We start from the raw sequence: 18679 nt of genomic DNA on the forward strand, positions 1-18679 counted from the left end.
GAGAATACTTAAAGTAAGTTTTCAACAAAGATGTATTTCCTACCTGAAGGAAAAAAGAACGTTTCTTTGAATAGAATTTAAAGAGGAAAAAGAATTTAAAACAACAATGAATATGGAAAGCAACAAAAAGTTAAAGGTGTCAATAGTAGTTTCATTTTACTACAAAAGCAGGTAGAGAAGAAACGATCTAACAAAAAGGAAAGATGAATTCTAGTTTCATTTTTGAGACTGACAACCAGGAAGAAGGGGAAATCAGAAATATAGGCTATTTTAATACAAACATTGCATCTACAATAAAATGTGTATAACCACCAACATGAGTGTAACAAGGGAAAAATTTTTTTCCAGAAAGAGATTAAAACATTAATGTTATATAATGAAAAATTTTCTTGACCACCAAGTCAATCAAGGAACCTGCATTTTTAAGTTTCTGACACAAATATTTCTATGAGATCCAAAGAAATTAAAATCATTATCAAGTAGGAAACTCATATGGTAAATAAACTGGAAGATCCTGAGCTCACCTCCTCCCACAGGCATACTAAAATTACAACTACTATTTACAGAGCAAATATTGATGAGAATAATTTGAAGGCTAGCAAAAAGACCGTCTACAACTAAAGACATAAAGAGCCACAAGACAGGTAGGAAAGGCAGAGACAAGAGACAATCAAGACCCAGGGTGGGAAACCTATACACAGAAGAATAATTACAATTGCATGGTTCTCCTCAGGGGCCACACAGGTCTGAGCCCCACGCTGGGCTCCCCTGCTTAGGGTTCCTGCACCAGGAAGACAAGCCTCCCTAAACTTTGACTTTGAAGGCTAGTGAGGCTAACTTTCAGGAGAATCTGAGGGCTATATAATACAGACACCACTTTTAACAGGCAAACACATTGTAATTAAAATGACAAAATCTCAAACACTCCAATGCCCAAGGCAGAAGCAGTAGTTTGGAAGGAGCCTGGGTCAGAACCATTTGCTGATCTTGGAGAGCCTCCCAGAGAGGCAGGTAGTAAGTGGAGCTCACTGGGGACCCAGATGCTGGTTGCAGTCATTGTTCTACCACAAGGACACTGCTGTCGGCAACCACAATTTTGGATTTTTGGAATCTTCTATCTAGCTTACTAGAGCTTCCCAGTGGTCAGTGGTAAAGAACCCACTTGCCAATGCAGGAGATGTGGGTTTGATCCCTGGGACAGAAAGATCCCCTGGAGAACAAAATGGTAACCAGTATTGGCAACTCCAGTATTCTTGCCTGGGAAATCCCATGGGCAGAGGAGCCTGAAGGGCTATAGTCCATAGGCTCACAAGACAGTCAGATATGACATAGCAACTATTAATAAAACATCTAGCTTACTCATGCCAGAACCCCCTCCACCCACCAGTAGGTCAGCGTCAGTCCTGGGACAACCCAGGCCAAGAAGCCAACCTATTTGGGACCCAGCCCTACTTATCAGTGGGACAGCATTAGCCTCTGGACCTCTGGAACCCCACTATCAGGACTCAGTCCTACCCACCATCAGTCTGACACCAGCTCCAGGAATCCCAGGGCCTTAGTAGCCAGAAATCCCAGGATCCAGCTCTGCCCACCCGTGAATTTACACCAGCTCCAAAACACCCTGGACCTCACAGCCACCGGTGTAAGGAACAGGTCCTGCCCACAAGCAGGCAACATCAGCCCCAGCCCACAGCCCTGCCCACCAGCAGGCCAACATTAGCTCCCAGACCCCAAGCACCACAACCAACCACCCCAGGACCTGGCTAAGCCAACCAGCAGCAGCAGCTTCCACACTATACAAGGGCAAAGATTGAGTAGGGTACAGCCTTTCTACCAGCACTTTAAGTCATCTTTATTACCTACAGCATATAACACTGTTTGGTATCAGTTCAGTTCAGCTGCTCAGTTGTGTCCGACTCTCTGCAACCCCATGAATCACAGTACGCCAAGCCTCCCTGTCCATCACCAACTCCCGGAGTTCACTCAAACTCACATCCATTGAGTCAGTGATGCCATCCAGCCATCTCATCCTCTGTCATCCCCTTCTCCTTCTGACCCCAATCCCTCCCAGCATCAGAGTCTTTTCCAATGAGTCAACTCTTCACATCAGGTGGCCAAAGTACTGGAGTTTCAGCTTTAGCCTCATTCCTTCCAAAGAAATCCCAGGGCTGATCTCCTTCAGAATGGACTGGTTGGATTTCCTTGCAGTCCAAGGGACTCTCAAGAGTCTTCTCCAACACCACAGTTCAAAAGTATCAATTCTTCGGGCAACCCACTCCAGTACTCTTGCCTGGAAAATCCCATGGATGGAGGAGCCTGGTAGGCTGCAGTCCATGGGGTCGCTGAGAGTCAGACATGACCGAGTGACTTCACTTTCACTTTTCACTATCATGCACTGGAGAAGGAAATGGCAACCCACTCCAGTGTTCTTGCCTGGAGAATCCCAGGGATGGAGGAGCCTGGTGAGCTGCCATCTATGGGGTCGCACAGAGTCAGACATGACTGAAGCGACTTAGCAGCAGCAGCAGCAGTCTTCTTCACAGTCCAACTCTCACATCCATACATGACCACTGGAAAAACCATAGCCTTGACTAGATGGAACTTAGTCGGCAAAGTAATGTCTCTGCTTTTCAATATGCTATCTAAGTTGGTCACAACTTTTCTTCCAAGGAGTAAGTGTCTTTTAATTTCATGGCTGCAGTCACCATCTGCAGTGATTTGGGAGCCCAAATAAATGAAGTCTGACACTGTTTCTACTGTTTCCCCATCTATTTCCCATGTGTGATGGGACCAGATGCCATGATCTTTGTTTTCTGAATGCTGAGCTTTAAGCCAACTTTTTCACTCTCCTCTTTCACTTTCATCAAGAGGCTTTTTAGTTCCTCTTCACTTTCTGCCATAAGGGTGGTGTCATCTGCATATCTGAGGTTATTGATATTTCTCCCGGCAATCTTGATTCCAGCTTGTGTTTCTTCCAGTCCAGCGTTTCCATGATGTACTCTGCATAGAAGTTAATAAGCAGGGTGACTTGACGGACTCCTTTTCCTATTTGGAACCAGTCTGTTGTGCCATGTCCAGTTCTAACTGTTGCTGCCTGACCTGTATACAGATTTCAACAGACAACAAAATAACAACTTCAGCTTAAAGCCTATATTTCACTAGGCAATGATACTGATTAAACTGCTACCAAGCATGAGCAATTTTAGATACTACCTAAATTTTGAAACTTAAAATGTGGCTCACATCAACTACACTAGCGTCACCTGGGATAGACTGTTTAGAACAACAGAATCTTGGGTCCCACCCCAGACCCACTGAATCAGTTTATTAATCAATATTTTAACAAGACCCTCAGTGAGTTCAAATACACATGCAAATATGAAAAACGCTATTCTAGGTGCTTTAGTCATTCTCCCAGTTAAATGTGATTAGGAAGTAGAGGGATAGAGGAAAAAATGAGTGAAATTCTGTCATGAAACCTTAGCAACATCACTCTCTGATTCTATTTTCAGAAAGTTATAGGATTTGGCAATACTTTAAATTTGGAATGAAGAGAACTGATTGATAGTGATAAAGAGAACTGATTCGTGCTTATAAAGGAGTAAAAGAAGACTATTTGCCTTAATTATACTGTTGCTGTTCAGTTGCTAAGTCATGTCCACCACTTTGGGACCTCATGGGCTGCAGCACGCCAGGCTTCCTTGTCCTTCGCTATCTCCTGGAGTTTGCTCAAACTCATGTCCACTGAGTCAGTGATGCCATTCAACTATCTCATCCTCTGCCTCTCCTCCTGCCCTTAATCTTTGCCGGCATCAGGGTCTTTTACAATGAGCTGGCTACTGGCATCAGGCAGCCAAAGTTTTGGAGCTTCAGTTTCAGAATCAGTCCATCCAATGAATATTTCGGGCTGATTTCCTTTAAGACTGACTGGTTCAATCTCCTTGCTGTCCAAGGGACTCTTCTAAGAGTTTTTTACAGCACCAGAGTTGAAAAGCATCAATTCTTTGGCGCTTAGCTTCTTTATGGTCCAACTCACATCCATACATGACTACAGGAAAAACCATAGATTTGACTAGATGGAACATTGTCAGCAAAGTGATGTCTCTGCTTTACAATACACTTAAGTTACGATTAAAATTTGTCATAGCTTTTCTTTCAAGGGGCAAGCAACTTTTAATTTTGTGGCTCCACAGTGATTTGAGAGTCCAAGAAAATAAAATCTGCCACTATTTCCACTTTTGCCCCATCTCTTTGCCATGAAAGTGATGGCACTGGATGCCATGATTTTAGTTTTTTGAATGCTGAGTTTTAAGCCAGGTTTTTCACTCTCCTCTTTCACCCTCATCAAGAGTTTCTTTAGTTCCTCTTCACTTTCTGCTATTAGAGCAGTATCATCTGCATATCTGAGGTGGTTGTTATTTCTCCCAGCAATATTGATTCCAGCTTGGGATTCATCTAGCTTGGCATTTTGCATGATGTACTGTGCACATAAGTTTAAAAAGTACACTGACAGTATGCAATCCTGACGCACACCTTTCCCAATTTGGAACCAGTCCAAGGCTCCAGATGCGGTTCTAACTATTGTTTCTTGACCTGCATACATGTTTCTCAGGTAGCAAGTAAGATGGTCTGGTATTCCCATCTCTTTAAGAATTTTCCATTTTGCTGTGATCCACACCAAGGCTTTAGTGTAGTCAATGAAACAGAAATAGATGCTTTTCTGGAACTCCCTTGCTTTTCTATGTTCCAATTTGTTGTACAGTCGCTCAGTTATCCGACTCTTTGCGACCCCATGGACTGCAGCACACCAGGCTTCCCAGTCTTTCACCATCTCCTGGAGCTTGCTCAAACTTATGTCCACTGAGTCAGTGATGCCATCCAACCATCTCGTCCTCTATCATCCTTTCCTCCTCCTGCCTTCAATCTTTCCCAGCATCAGTCTTTTTCAATGAGTTGGCTCTTCTCATCAGGTGGCCAAAGTACTGGAGCATCAGCTTCAGCATGAGTCTTTCCAATGAATACTCAGGGTTATTTCCTTAGGATTGACTAATCTGATCTCCTGGCAGTCCAAGGGACTCTCAATAGTCTTCTCCATAACCACAGTTTGAAGGCATCAATTCTTCGGTGCTCAGCCATTTTTATTGTTCATCTCTCACACCTAAACATGACTACTAGAAAAACCACAGCTTTCATTATATGACCCGGATGTTGGCAATCTCTGGTTCTTCTGCCTTTACTAAATCCAGCTTGAACAACAAGAAGGTCTCGGATCACATACTATTGAAACCTAGCTTGAAGGATTTGGAGCATTACCTTGCTAGCATGTGAAATGAGCACAATTCTATGGCAGTGTGAACTTTCTCTGGCATTGCCTTTCTTTGAGATTGCAATGAAATCTGATCTCTTCCAGTCCTGTGGCCATTGCTGATATTCCAAATTTGATGGCATACTGAGTGCAGCACTTTATCATCATCATCTTTAAGCAACTAAAATAGCTCAGCTGGAATTCCATCACCTCCACTAGCTTTGTTCATAATAATGCTTCCTCAGGCCCACTTGACTTCACTTGACTCCATACTCCAAGATGTCTGGCTATAGTTGAGTGACCACACCATCATGGTTTTCCGGGTAATTAAGACATTTTTTTCTACACTTCTGTGCATTCTTGCCACCTCTTCTTAATCTATTCTCCTTATGTTTGGTCCTTCACTTCTGTATTTACACTGTTCTGTAATTATACTGGATCAGGCACAAAAATTTTTATTAAAAAAAATAAATAATCTACTGTACCAATATTATGCTTAATAAGAGTATCAACCTATACTTTCAAGATGATGAGAACAGGAAACACTACAAGCTGCCACAAAGAAAAACCTGTAAATGAATAACATATTTTAGGAACTACATATAGAAAATAATAGAGTCAATTTACAAAACACCAAAGCAAGAATGAGAACTTTCAACATAGTTGCTACTATTAGTTTGAAACAGTATTTGCACAATAGCAAGAATTTTCACTGATGAGCATCATTTTCCAGCCCCCAAGATTTCCATCCACATCGCTCTACTCTAATTCCTTTTATTTATGTCTTTCCTTCTTGTTTTTCCCTTATGCTTCCCAAAAATATCCTCAGGAACTGCTTCAATAAATGAGAGGTACTCAATATGACAGAGATTACTGTCCAATTTCACTGAATTGATTCAAAAAAAGCAAAAACAACACGAATGTGAACAATGATTTGAAGCAAAAGAATATGAAGAAGAAAATGCTACCATCAAAGATCTATTCAGACAATGATACCAAAATAAAAAAAAAAAAATCACACAAAGTAAAAAAAGAAACGAATTAAGAACACCATTTTGGATTCCAGCTCCAGATCGAGAAAAATTAGACAATGAATGACATAAAAAGGAACATATACAGACCATTAAGCTGATATATGAAACATGATAATATGAAAACAGGTGACTTAGAACTGTGGGGACACAAGTTCTAAGTACGGCAACTGCTAGGGGAAAAAAGTAACTACAGTAGAAAATTTTGTATATTTATATCTATAGGAATAGGATGCTGAAAGATGGGGCAGTTCAGTTCAGTCACTCAGTCATGTCTGACTTTTTGTGACCCCCTGAATTACAGCAAGCCAGGCCTCCTGGTCCATCACCAACTCCTGGAGTTCACTCAGACTCACGTCCAGCGAGTCCGTGATGCCATCCAGCCATCTCATCCTCTGTTGTCCCCTTCTCCTCCTGCCCCCAATCCCTCCCAGCATCAGACTATTTTCCATTGAGTCAACTCTTCTCATCAGGTGGCCAAATTACTGGAGTTTCAGCTTTAGCATCATTCCTTCCAAAGAAATGTCAGGACTGAGCTCCTTTAGAATGCACTCGTTGGATCTCCTTGCAGTTCAAGGGACTCTCAAGAGTCTTCTCCAACACCACAGTTCAAAAGCATCAATTCTTCGGCACTCAGCCTTCTTCACAGTCCAACTCTCACATCCATACACGACTACTGGAAAAACCATAGCCTTGACTAGACGGACCTTAGTCGGCAAAGTAATGTCTCTGCTTTTCAATATGCTATCTAGGTTGGTCATAACTTTTCTTTCAAGGAGTAAACGTCTTTTAATTTCATGGCTGCAGTCACCATCTGCAATGATTTTGGAGCCCAGAAAAATAAAGTCTGACACTATTTCCACTGTTTCCCCATCTATTTCCCATGAAGTGATGGGACCAAATGCCATGATCTTTGTTTTCTGAATGTTGAGCTTTAAGCCAACTTTTTCACTCTCCTCTTTCACTTTCATCAAGAGGCTTTTTAGTTCCTCTTCACTTTCTGCCATAAGGGTGGTGTCATCTGCATAGATTCCAGCTTGTGCTTCTTCCATCCCAGCGTTTCTCATGATGTACTCTCCATAGAAGTTAAAAAAGCAGGGTGACAATATACAAACTTGACGTAATCTTTTTCCAATTTAGAACCAGTCTGTTGTTTCATGTCCAGTTCTAACTGTTGCTTCCTGACCTGCATATAGGTTTCTCAAGAGGCAAGTCAGGTGGTTTAGTATTCCCATCTCTTGGGCTTCCTTGGTGGCTCAGAGGTTAAGGTGTCTGCCTTCAATGCAGGAGACCCGGGTTCGATCCCTGGATTGGGAAGATCCCCTGGAGAAGGAAATGGTAACCCACTCCAGTATTCTTGCCTGGAGAATCCCATGGACGGAGAAGCCTGTTAGGCTACAGTCCAAGAGGTCACAAAGAGTCGGACACGACTGAACGACTTCACTTCAGCATTTTCCACTGTTTATTGTGATCCACAAAGTCAAAGGCTTTGTTGGCATAGTTAACAAAGCAGAAAGAGATGTTTTTCTGCAATTCTCTTGCTTTTTCCATGATCCAGCAGATGTTGGAAATTTGATCTCTGGTTCCTCTGCCTTTCTAAAATGAGCTTGAACATCTGGAAGTTCATGGTTCATGTATTGCTGAGGCTTGGTATGGAGAATTTGGAGCATTACTTTACTAGCGTGAGAGATGACCGCAATTGTGTGATAGTTTGAGCATTCTTTGGCATTGCCTTTCTTTAGGATTGGAATGAAAACTGACCTTTCCATTCCTGTGGCCACAGCTGAGTTTCCAAATTTGCTGGCATACTGAGGGCAGAACTTTCACAGCATCATCTTTCAGGATTTCAAATAGCTCAACTGGAATTCCATCACCTCCACTAGCTTTGTATGCACTGATACTTTCTAAGGCCCACTTGACTTTACATTCCGGGATGTCTGGCTCTAGGTGAGTGATCACACCATCACGATTATCTGGGTCATGAAGATCTTTTTTGTACGGTTCTTCTGTGTATTCTTGCCACCTCTTCTTAAAATCTGCTTCTGTTAGGTCCATACCATTTCTGCCCTTTATTGAGCCTATCTTTGCATGAAATGTTCCCTTGGTATCTCTAATTTTCTTGAAGAGATCTCTAGTCTTTCCTATTCTGTTGTTTTCCTCTACTTCTTTGCATTGACTGCTGAGGAAGGCTTTCGTATCTCTTCTTGCTATTCTCTGGAACTCTGCATTCAGATGCTTATATCTTTCTTTTTCGCCTCTCTCCTTTTCACAGCTATTTGTAAGGCCTCCCCAGATAGCCAGTTTGCTTTTTTGCATTTCTTTTCCATGGGGATAGTCTTCATCCCTGTCTCCTGTAAAATGTCATGAACCTCCGTCCATAGTTCATCAGGCATTCTATCAATCAGATCTAGTTCCTTAAATCTATTTCTCACTTCCACTATATAATCATAAGGGATTTGATTTAGGTCATACCTGCATGGTCTAGTGGTTTTCCCTACTTTCTTCAATTTACATCTGAATTTGGCAATATATGAGTTCATGATCTGAGCCACAGTCAGCTCCCGGTCTTGTTTTTGTTGACTGTATAGAGCTTCTCCATCGATGGCTGCAAAGAATATAACCAATCTGATTTCGGTGTTGACCTCTGGTGATGTCCATGTGTAGAGTCTTCTCTTTTGTTGTTGGAAGAGTGTGTTTGCTATGACCAGGGCATTCTCTTGGCAAAACTCTATTAACCTTTGCCCTGCTTCATTCCGTATTCCCAGGCCAAATCTGCCTGTTACTCCAAGTGTTTCTTGACTTTCTACTTTTGCATTCCAGTCCCCTATAATGAAAAGGACATCTTTTTTGGGTGTTAGTTCTAAAAGGTCTTGTAGATCTTCATAGAACCGTTCAACTTCAGCTTCTTCAGTGTTACTGGTTGGGGCATAGGGTTGGATTACTGTGATATTGAACAGTTTGCCTTGGAAACGAACAGAGATTATTCTGTCGGTTTTGAGATTGCATCCAAGTACTGCATTTTGGACTCTTTTGTTGACCGTGATGTCTACTCCATTTCTTCTAAGGGATTCCTGCCTGTAGTAGATATAATGGTCATCTGAGTTAAATTCACCCATTCCAGTCCATTTTAGTTCGCTGACTCCTAGAATGTCAACGTTCACTCTTGCCATCTCGTTTGTCCACTTCCAATTTGCCTTGATTTATGGACCTAACATTCCACCAGGCTGCGATGGCGCAGGCCAAGAGGAGCTACCCCACATCTGATGTTAGGGGAGGCGCCGGGATGAGCTATCCAACGTCTGAGGTCAGGGGCAGCGGCCAAGAGTGCCAGGCTGCGACTATGCAGGAGCAGCCAAGAGAAGCTACCCCATGTCAGAGGTCAGAGGCAGCGGCTGGAAGGAGCTACCCACATCCGAGGTCAGGGGCAGCAGCTGGAAGGAGCTACCCTGTGTCCGAGGTCAGGGGCAGTGGCCGGGAGGAGCTACCCCCCACCCAAGGCCAGGGGCAGCAGCCAGGAGGAGCTACCCCACGCCCGAGGTCAGGGGTCGTGGCCAAGAGGAGCAACCCCACATCCAAGAAGCGGTGGCTGTGCGGGCGCAGGAGGGCTGAGAGGAGTTCCGTGTTCAAGGTCAGGAGGGGCGGCGGTGAGGATACCCCCTCTTCCAAGGTAAGGAGCAGCAGCTGTGCTCTGCTGGAGCAGCCGCGAAGAGATACTCCACGTCCAAGGTAAGAGAAACCCAAGTAAGACGGTAGGTGTTGCGAGAGGGCATCAGAGGGCAGACACACTGAAACCATAATCACAGAAAACTAGTCAATCTAGTTACACAGACCACAGCCTTGTCTAACTCAATGAAACTAAGCCATGCCATGTGGGCCCACGCAAGATGGGCGGGTCATGGTGGAGAGGTCTGACAGAATGTGGTCCACTGGAGAAGGTAACCACTTCAGTATTCTTGCCTTGAGAACCCTATGAACAGTATGAAAAGGCAAAATGATAGGATACTTAAAGAGGAACTCCCCAAGTTGGTAGGTGCTCAGTATGCTACTAGAGATCAGTGGAGAAATAACTCCAGAAAGAATGAAGATGGGGCATGTTCATATAAACATAGCAAGAGTATTCATACAAAACAGAGAAATATTTCTGTCACTGCTGATAATATAATCCAGTGAGCCATAGAAATGCTACAGCAAAGTGGTTTTAGGAACAGGAAAGATATAGTTCCTATTTTTCTGGAGTTTTCAGTACAGACTCTAGAGTACAAGACAAATTCAGCATTTCCTTATTATGTTTGAAAATGAAAAGTGCTTTGGAGCAGATGTAGGAACATACAGGGTGAGTGATAATAATCAAACAAAGTAATATTTAAACTTAATACACAGCTTGGTAGGGAACCCAGAGTATATTTTATTTTCTAAGTAAAAGGAAGAGAATACAAAAAGGCCAACAGCTGAGAAAGTGGTCTGTTCTGTTGTTTCTTGTTCATCCTGGAAAAAACTCATTATAAACCAGCCCAGGAGACAAATCTAGAGAGGAAAGAAAAGCAAGGGTATGTGCATAAAATGCTAAAATAATCTAATAGATTAATGTAACTTGGCCAAGGCGAGTAGCAGTAGCAATGGAGGGAAATAATAGATTTGAAAGCTATATATTTTGGGGCTCCAAAATCACTGCAGATGGTGATTGCAGCCATGAAATTAAAAGATGCTCACTCCTTGGAGGAAAAGTTATGACCAACCTAGATAGCATATTCAAAAGCATTACTTTGCCAACTAAGGTCCGTCTAGTCAAGGCTATGGTTTTTCCTGTGGTCATGTACGGATGTGAGAGTTGAACTGTGAAGAAGGCTGAGCACCAAAGAATTGATGCTTTTGAAGTGTGGTGTTGGAGAAGACTCTTGAGAGTACCTTGGACTGCAAGGAGATCCAACGAGTGCGTTCTACAGGAGATCAGCCCTGGGATTTCTTTGGAAGGAATGATGCTAAAGCTGAAGCTCCAGTACTTTGGCCACCTGATGAGAAGAGTTGACTCACTGGAAAAGACTTTGATGCTGGGAGGGATTGGGGGAAGGAGGAGAATGGGACGACAGAGGATGAGATGGCTGGATGGCATCACTGACTCAATGGACATGAGTCTGAGTGAACTCTGGGAGTTGGTGATGGACAGGGAGGCCTGGCATGCTGCGATTCATGGGGTCGCGAAGAGTCGGACACAACTGAGTGACTGAACTGAATTGAACTGAAGGAAGAAGTCAAAAGACTTACTGACTTTATACAGTATGCCAGGTAAAGAAAACAGGAGCTAAAGATGAATCAGATTTCCTTCTTATTATGACTCTTTTTATGAAGATATTGAAAACTGGCAGAGGAAGAAGTTGGAAGGAATTTAGTTCTCAATATGTTGAGTTTGAGAAGCCTGTGGGACAACAAAAGTAGAAAAGTTAATCTGCTCAATCCAAGTCATCAATTTAGGCAATACAATTATGTCAGTGCCTTGTGAATCAAGGGAAAATTATTTTCAGAATTAGAATTATCTCCACATTTTTAGTCTTTGAAAATAATATGGTTGGTCGAATAATGAGTTCCTAAAGATTCACCTGCCCTAATTACAAAATCTGTGAAAATGTTACATTACATGGCAAGAAAGTTTAGAGACATGATTAAGGTAATAAGCTTTAAAATAAGGAGATATCCTGAATTATCCCAGTTGGCTGAATCCAATTACAATGAGAAGGCTGGCATTGCTGGTTTTGAGACTGTAAGCAGACAGCCATAATTTAAGGAATACAGGCCATTTCAGGAAGGCAGAAAAAGCAAGGAAACAGATCCTCTTCTAGAACAACCAAAAGGAACAAAAACCTGTAAACACCTGGATTTTGTTCCAGTAAAATCCATTTCAGACTCCTGACTCACAGAATGGGAAGATAATGTGTGCTGTTTTAAACCACTAAGTATGTAGTAAGTTGTTATGAGAGCAAAATAAAATTAATCCAGAATGCTATATTAATTAAGCAATCTGGATAAATACAAGTTTTATATACACTAAAACTAGTGTACAAAATATAGCAGGTACTCAATACAGGTTTAACATTAATAACTTAAGAGTATTGTGCAAGTACACTTTCGTGATGCAATGTTTTTTACCAAGAAATTATAAATATGCACCTTTCAAATTTTGTGAATTCATATTCTACTAGTTTTAAGAAATATGCGTTCTTGTAATGTTAACTATCACCCTCAGTTTAGTCAGATTCTCCACATAGTGTTTTCTTAAAATGACCAAATGACATAGTGTTTTCTTAAAATGATTAGAAACTGAAGGAAACAAAAAAATAAAGAATAATTCCAATAAAAGGCATATGGTACATGTCTAACATTTATAAGAGATCCATTAAATAGGTCATTTTTCCTTCTACTGTAAGCAGAACTTGTCAAATATGCAAAGGCATATATAGGCAAAACTGAAGTCTGACAACTATTATTTCATGTGATATAAAGTCTATGTTATAGACAATATAAAAAGAAAGTTAAAATAACTGGGTGTATGCATGAGCTTAGTCGTGTCGAACTCTTTGCAACCCCATGGACTGTAGCCTGCCAGGCTTCTCTGTCCATGGGATTTCCCAGGTAAGAATAGTGGAGTGGTTTGTCATGCCCTCCTCCAGGGGATCTTCCTGGCCCAGGGATGGAACCCTTGTCTCCTGCAATGCCAGGCCGAGTCTTTACCACTGAGCCACCAGTAATAACTATATTAAAGAGGATTAAAAAAAAGATTAGCATAAATATTGAGCTTTTAATATTTTCTCTCTTTCCTCTATGCTAGCAATAGAGTACAGAAAATTCAGGCACAAAAACAATTCCACTTAAGCATTAAAAACTTTGACCTTTTCAAAACTTTTTGATGTAACAAAATATGGGCTCTAGGTTGAGACAGATCTTAAGACTAATATTTAACTTCTTTTGAGTGTTATCTCTTATTGGATAGGATTGTCAAGGATTAAGCTATATTTCACACATATAAAGTATAAATAAATCTGGTAAGTGTTTTCTAGTCCATTAACTATTCTGGAGAAAGTTCTTTCTGTAAGAAATACCTTTTCTCTCTATTATGGAAAAAGTGATACACTTCATCCATTTACAGTCAAAACTCTTCAAATACATGGGCGTAAAGGGAACATACCTCAGCAAAATAAAGGCCATATATGACACATATGACAAAGCCACAGTAACATCATACTCAGCAGTGAAAAGCTGAAAACCAACTCTAAGACCAACTCTCACCACTTTTATTCAACACAGTTTTAGAAGTCTTAGCCACAGCAATCAGGGAAGGAAAAGAAACAAAAGAAGTCCAAACTGGAAAAGAAGATATAAAACTGTCACTGTCTGCAGATGACAAGATACTATTAGGTTGGTGCAAAAGTAACTGCAGTTTTTGCATTGTTAAAATTTGCTATTTGATATTGGAATATAGTCTTAAATAAACATATTTATGTTATATATTATTTTAATGCACATTTCTATTTTTTTTGCTAATGACTTATTACTAATTGCCGATTATAGTATTTAAATAGACTATGGAAATGATGTTAGACAAAAAGCAAATTCAAGCAATTTTCTTATTCAAGTTCTAAATGAGTTGCAAAGCAGCAGAGACTACTCGCAACATCCTCAACATATCTGGCCCAGGAACTGCTAAGGAACATACAGTGTGATGGTGCCTCAAGAAGTTTGGCAAAGGAGATGAGAGTCCTGAAGATGAGGAATGCAGTGGCCAGACATCAGAAGCTGACAATGACCAACTGAGAGCCATCATCAAAGCTGATTCTCTTACAAGTACATGAGAAGTTGCCAAAGAACTCAATGTCGACCACTCTATGATCATTTGACATTCGAAGCAAATTGAAAAAGTGCAAAAGCTCAATAAATGGGTGCCTCATAAGCTGACTGAAAATTAAAAAAAAAAAATCATGCTTTGAAGCATCGTCTTCTCCTATTCTACACAATAATGAACCTTCTTGATCAGATTGTGACATGTGACGAAAAGTAGATTTTCTACAACAACCAGCAACAAAGAGCTCAGTGGCTGGACCAAGAAGAAGCTCCAAAACACTTCCCAAAGTGAAACTTGTACCAAAAAACAGATCATGGTCCATGTTTGGTAGTCTGCTGCCCGTCTGATCCACTACAGCTTTCTGAAGCCGGACAGCATCGATACATCTGAGAAGTATGCTCAACAAATCGATGAGATGCATGGAAAACTGCAATGCCTACTGCTGGCATTAGTAAACAGAAAGAGTCCAGTGCTTCTCTACAACAACACCTGACCTCAAGTTGCACAAGTAACAATTTAAAAGTTGAATAAATTAGGCTACAAAGTTTTGCCTCATCTGCCATATTCACCTGATCTCTTGCCAACCAACTATCACTTCTTCTAGCACCTTGACAACTTTTTGCAGGGAAAAAGCTTCCCCAATCAGCAGGAGGCAGAAAATGCTTTCCAAGAGTTCATCAAATCCTGAAGCACTGACTTTTTTTTTCTTGAAACACAAAATTTTATTTGGAAACTGTTTAAAGTAGAAAATCCCCTGTCAAGAAAGACCAGGTGGAAAATGGTTTCCCAATAGAATGGAATTTTAGGACAACGAAAGTCTAAAAGGCCACGAAAGAGAAACAGCACTGCTGTTATTTGAAAAATGGCTAGTTACTTGCATTTTATGGCATTGTTATTCACTGAATCTGAGTTTTCCTTCACTACACAACAGTTTTATCATAAAATACCTGCTTTCTACACACATTTCAGGACAAGCTACCACCAGAAACAAATCAATACAAATACATCAGGGGCTAAACAATCTCAGCAGTGGGTGACACAAATTTGTAGAATTCTGCCAAATAAAGGAACTGAGTCAGCTGTGAGCAAAGTAAATGAGGGAGTTAAGGAATAAAATGTTTTAAATATTAACAAATAATTCAGACGTGCTACTATATTTTCTGCAAAATAAATTAACATTTGGTAACATGCTAACATCCTTATCTCCAAAGAGATTAGTGCACTGGCAAAGTATTCTGATAAAAGAAGAGGGCTGTGGACTGCAGATACCAAACACACCCAGTCTTACAGATCCCAAGAGAGCAGTGGCCTTCATTGATCAGTTCCTTTGCCAGAGGTCCAGAAAGAACTTGCAGCATGATCAACTACCACTGAACTTTCACTCTAAGCAGCAAATTTTAAGGAGCCAAAGAGGAGTCCCCAGTGGGCTAGGGGAGCAGAGAAGAGAAACATGTTAAATGTAAACTTAAAAGAGAGTAAAACAGGACACAACCCTCATTCAAATCCCAGAGATGCAGGCAAGTCCCCAAAAGTAGATGTTAGGTTTAAAAACTGGACACATCTCATTTCCCCCCAACCCCCGCCCAAAAAAAAAAACAAAAAAAAAAACGAATCACAGAATTATCAGGGATAACTGGAAAAATCATGAGAGAAATCCTCAATGAAAATCATGCTCTTTGAACCAAACGTCTCAGGTCTGAAACACATCCTATATTCATCCAGGCAACAAAGCCTCTTGCCAAAGCATGCACTACACAACAGTTTTATCATAAAATATACCATAATATATTCCTGTAGCTTAAAAATATCATGGATTTTTAAGCTACAGGAATAAAACTTATTACTCACTGGCAAAAACGTATTGACTGTAATGATTCATATTTTCATTAATAAAGATGTGTTTCAGGCTTGTTGTAATGATTTAAAAGTTCAAAACAGTCCAAACTGCAATTATGTTTGCACCAACCTAATACACATAGAACACAGAAGGCAATGGCACCCCACTCCAGTACTCTTGCCTGGAAAATCCCATGGACGGAGGAGCCTGGTAGGCTCCAGTCCATGGGGTCGCTGGGAGTCGGGCACGACTGAGCAACTTCACTCTCACTTTTCACTTTCATGCATTGGAGAAGGAAATGGCAACCCACTCCAATGTTCTTGCCTGGAGAATCCCAGAGACGGGGGAGCCTCGTGGGCTGCCATCTATGGGGTTGCAGAGTCGGACACGACTGAACCAACTTAGCAGCAGCAATACACATAGAAAATCCTAAAGATGCTACTGGAAAATTATGAGAAGTCTTCAGTGAAAAACAAAATTTGCAGGATACAAAATTAATACACAAATCTACTACATTTCTATACACTAACAACAAAAGATTAGAAAGAGAAGTTAAGGACAATCCCATTCACCACAGCATCAAATATAAAATACTTAAACCACTTAAGGAGGCAGAAAACCTGTACTCAAAAACTATAAGATGCTGACAAAAGAAATCAAAGATGACACAAACAGATGGAAAGATATATCATGCTCTTGAAATGGAAAAATCAGATTTCTCACAATGACTATCCTACCCAAGCAATCTACAGATTCAATACAATCCCTATTAAATCACCATGGCATTTTTTGCAGAACTATAACAAAAACACTTTAAATTTGCATGGAAACACAGAAGACTGTGACTAGGCAAAACAATCTTGAAAAAGAAAAACGGAGCTGGAAGAATCAGTTACCCTGACTTCAGACTATACTACAAAGCTACAGCAATCAAAACAGTATGGTACTGAAACAAAAACAGACATACAGACGAATGGATCAGGATAGAAATTCTAGAAATAAACCCATGCACCTATGGTCAATTAATGTACAACAAAGGAGACAAGAATATACAAAAAAAAAAAAAAAGACACTCTCTTGAATAAGTGGTGCTGGGAAAACAGGATAGCCACATGTAAAAGAATGAAATTAGAACATTCTCTAACACTACACACAAAAATAAACTTAAAACAGATTACAGATCTAAATGTAAGACCAGATACTATAAAACTGCTAGACGAAAATATAGGCAGGATCCGCTTTCACAAAAATTACAGCAGTATCTTTCTGGATTCACCTCTTAGGATAATGAAAATAAAAACAAAAATAAACAAACATGACCTAATTAAACTTAAATGATTCTGCACAGTAAAAGGGAAGACATATACAAAATGAAAAAGACAACTCACAGAAGGGAAGGAAATATTTGCAAATGAAGTGACTGATAAGAGATTCATTTCCAAAATATACAAATAGCTCATACAGATCAATATAAGAAAAAAACAAAAATACCCAAAAGAAAAATGGGCATTAAGATCTAAATAGACATTTCTCCAAGAGGACATACAGATGGCCAATAGGCACACGAGAAGATGTTCAATATTGCTAATTATTTGAGAAATGCAAATCAAAACTACAAGGAAGTATCACCTGATACTGGTCAGAAGGGCCATCATCAAAGGTCTACAAATAATAAACGATGGCGAGGAAGTAAAGGAAAAAGAACCCTCCTACACTGTTGCTGGGAACGTAAACTGGTGCACCCACTGTAGAGTACAATATGGTAGTTCCTTAAAAAACTAACAATAGGATAAGCCCTGCAACAAAGAGGGCAGGCAGTGAGATGAAACAACTGCACACAAACCCCACAATGCAGAGAATGGGCAGGGGGAGCCAGAACAAGTCCACACTAGCCCTGCAATGCAGCACGAGGACCCCGGAAGCCGAGAGAAGTGCACACAAACCCTTCAATGCAGAGGGCAGACCGTGGAGCCAAGATAAGGGCACACAAGCCCCGTGAAGCAAAGGGCAAGCCAGGGGAGCCAAAACAGGTGCACACAAGCCCCGCAACACAGAGGGAGGGCCTTGGGAACTAAGACAAGTGCACATAAGCCCTGTGACACAGAGGTTGGGCTCAGGGGGCTGAGGGAAGCCCACACAAGTCTCTATGATGCAGAAGGCACAAGAAAAGATCCACACAAGCCCCTACCTAGCAAGCTTTGGCCAGCAGTGCAGGGCAGGACAGGGGAATGATCCCAGGGATAAGCAGGAGTCTGGTGACACTGAAGATATCCTGAGAGAGCCTGCAGAAATAGACACATCTTAACACTTCCCTCATAGCTCAGTTGGTAAAGAATCTGCCAGCAGTGCAAGAGACCTGGGTTCTATCCCTGGGTCAGGAAACTCTCCTGGAGAAGGAAATGGCAACCCATTCCAGTATCCTTGCCTGGAAAATCCCATAAACAGAGGAGCCTGGTGGGCTGCAGTCCATGGAGTCGCAAAGAGTCAGGCATGACTGAGCAACTAACACACACACAACACTGCCAAAGCCAGAAGGACTGCCCAAAGGCATACTGAACCCACAGACACTCCAAAACCTACTAATCTACACTGCACTGCCCTTCAGAGATGAGATCTAGTTCCATAAACCAGAACACAGGCACAAGCTCCCCTAACCAGGAAAACATCACAGGACA

The 18679-nt window shown here is 41.2% G+C and overlaps 1 protein-coding gene across 2 annotated transcripts in view; it reads right to left on the minus strand.

Annotated features, from left to right (window-relative positions):
* CENPC (centromere protein C) overlaps positions 1–18679 on the minus strand; it is a 105364-nt gene that overhangs the window by 38493 nt on the left and 48192 nt on the right. The window lies entirely within an intron of this gene.

This window comes from Capra hircus, chromosome 6 (genome assembly GCF_001704415.2).
Source record: "Capra hircus breed San Clemente chromosome 6, ASM170441v1, whole genome shotgun sequence".
NCBI classification, from domain to species: domain Eukaryota; kingdom Metazoa; phylum Chordata; class Mammalia; order Artiodactyla; family Bovidae; genus Capra; species Capra hircus.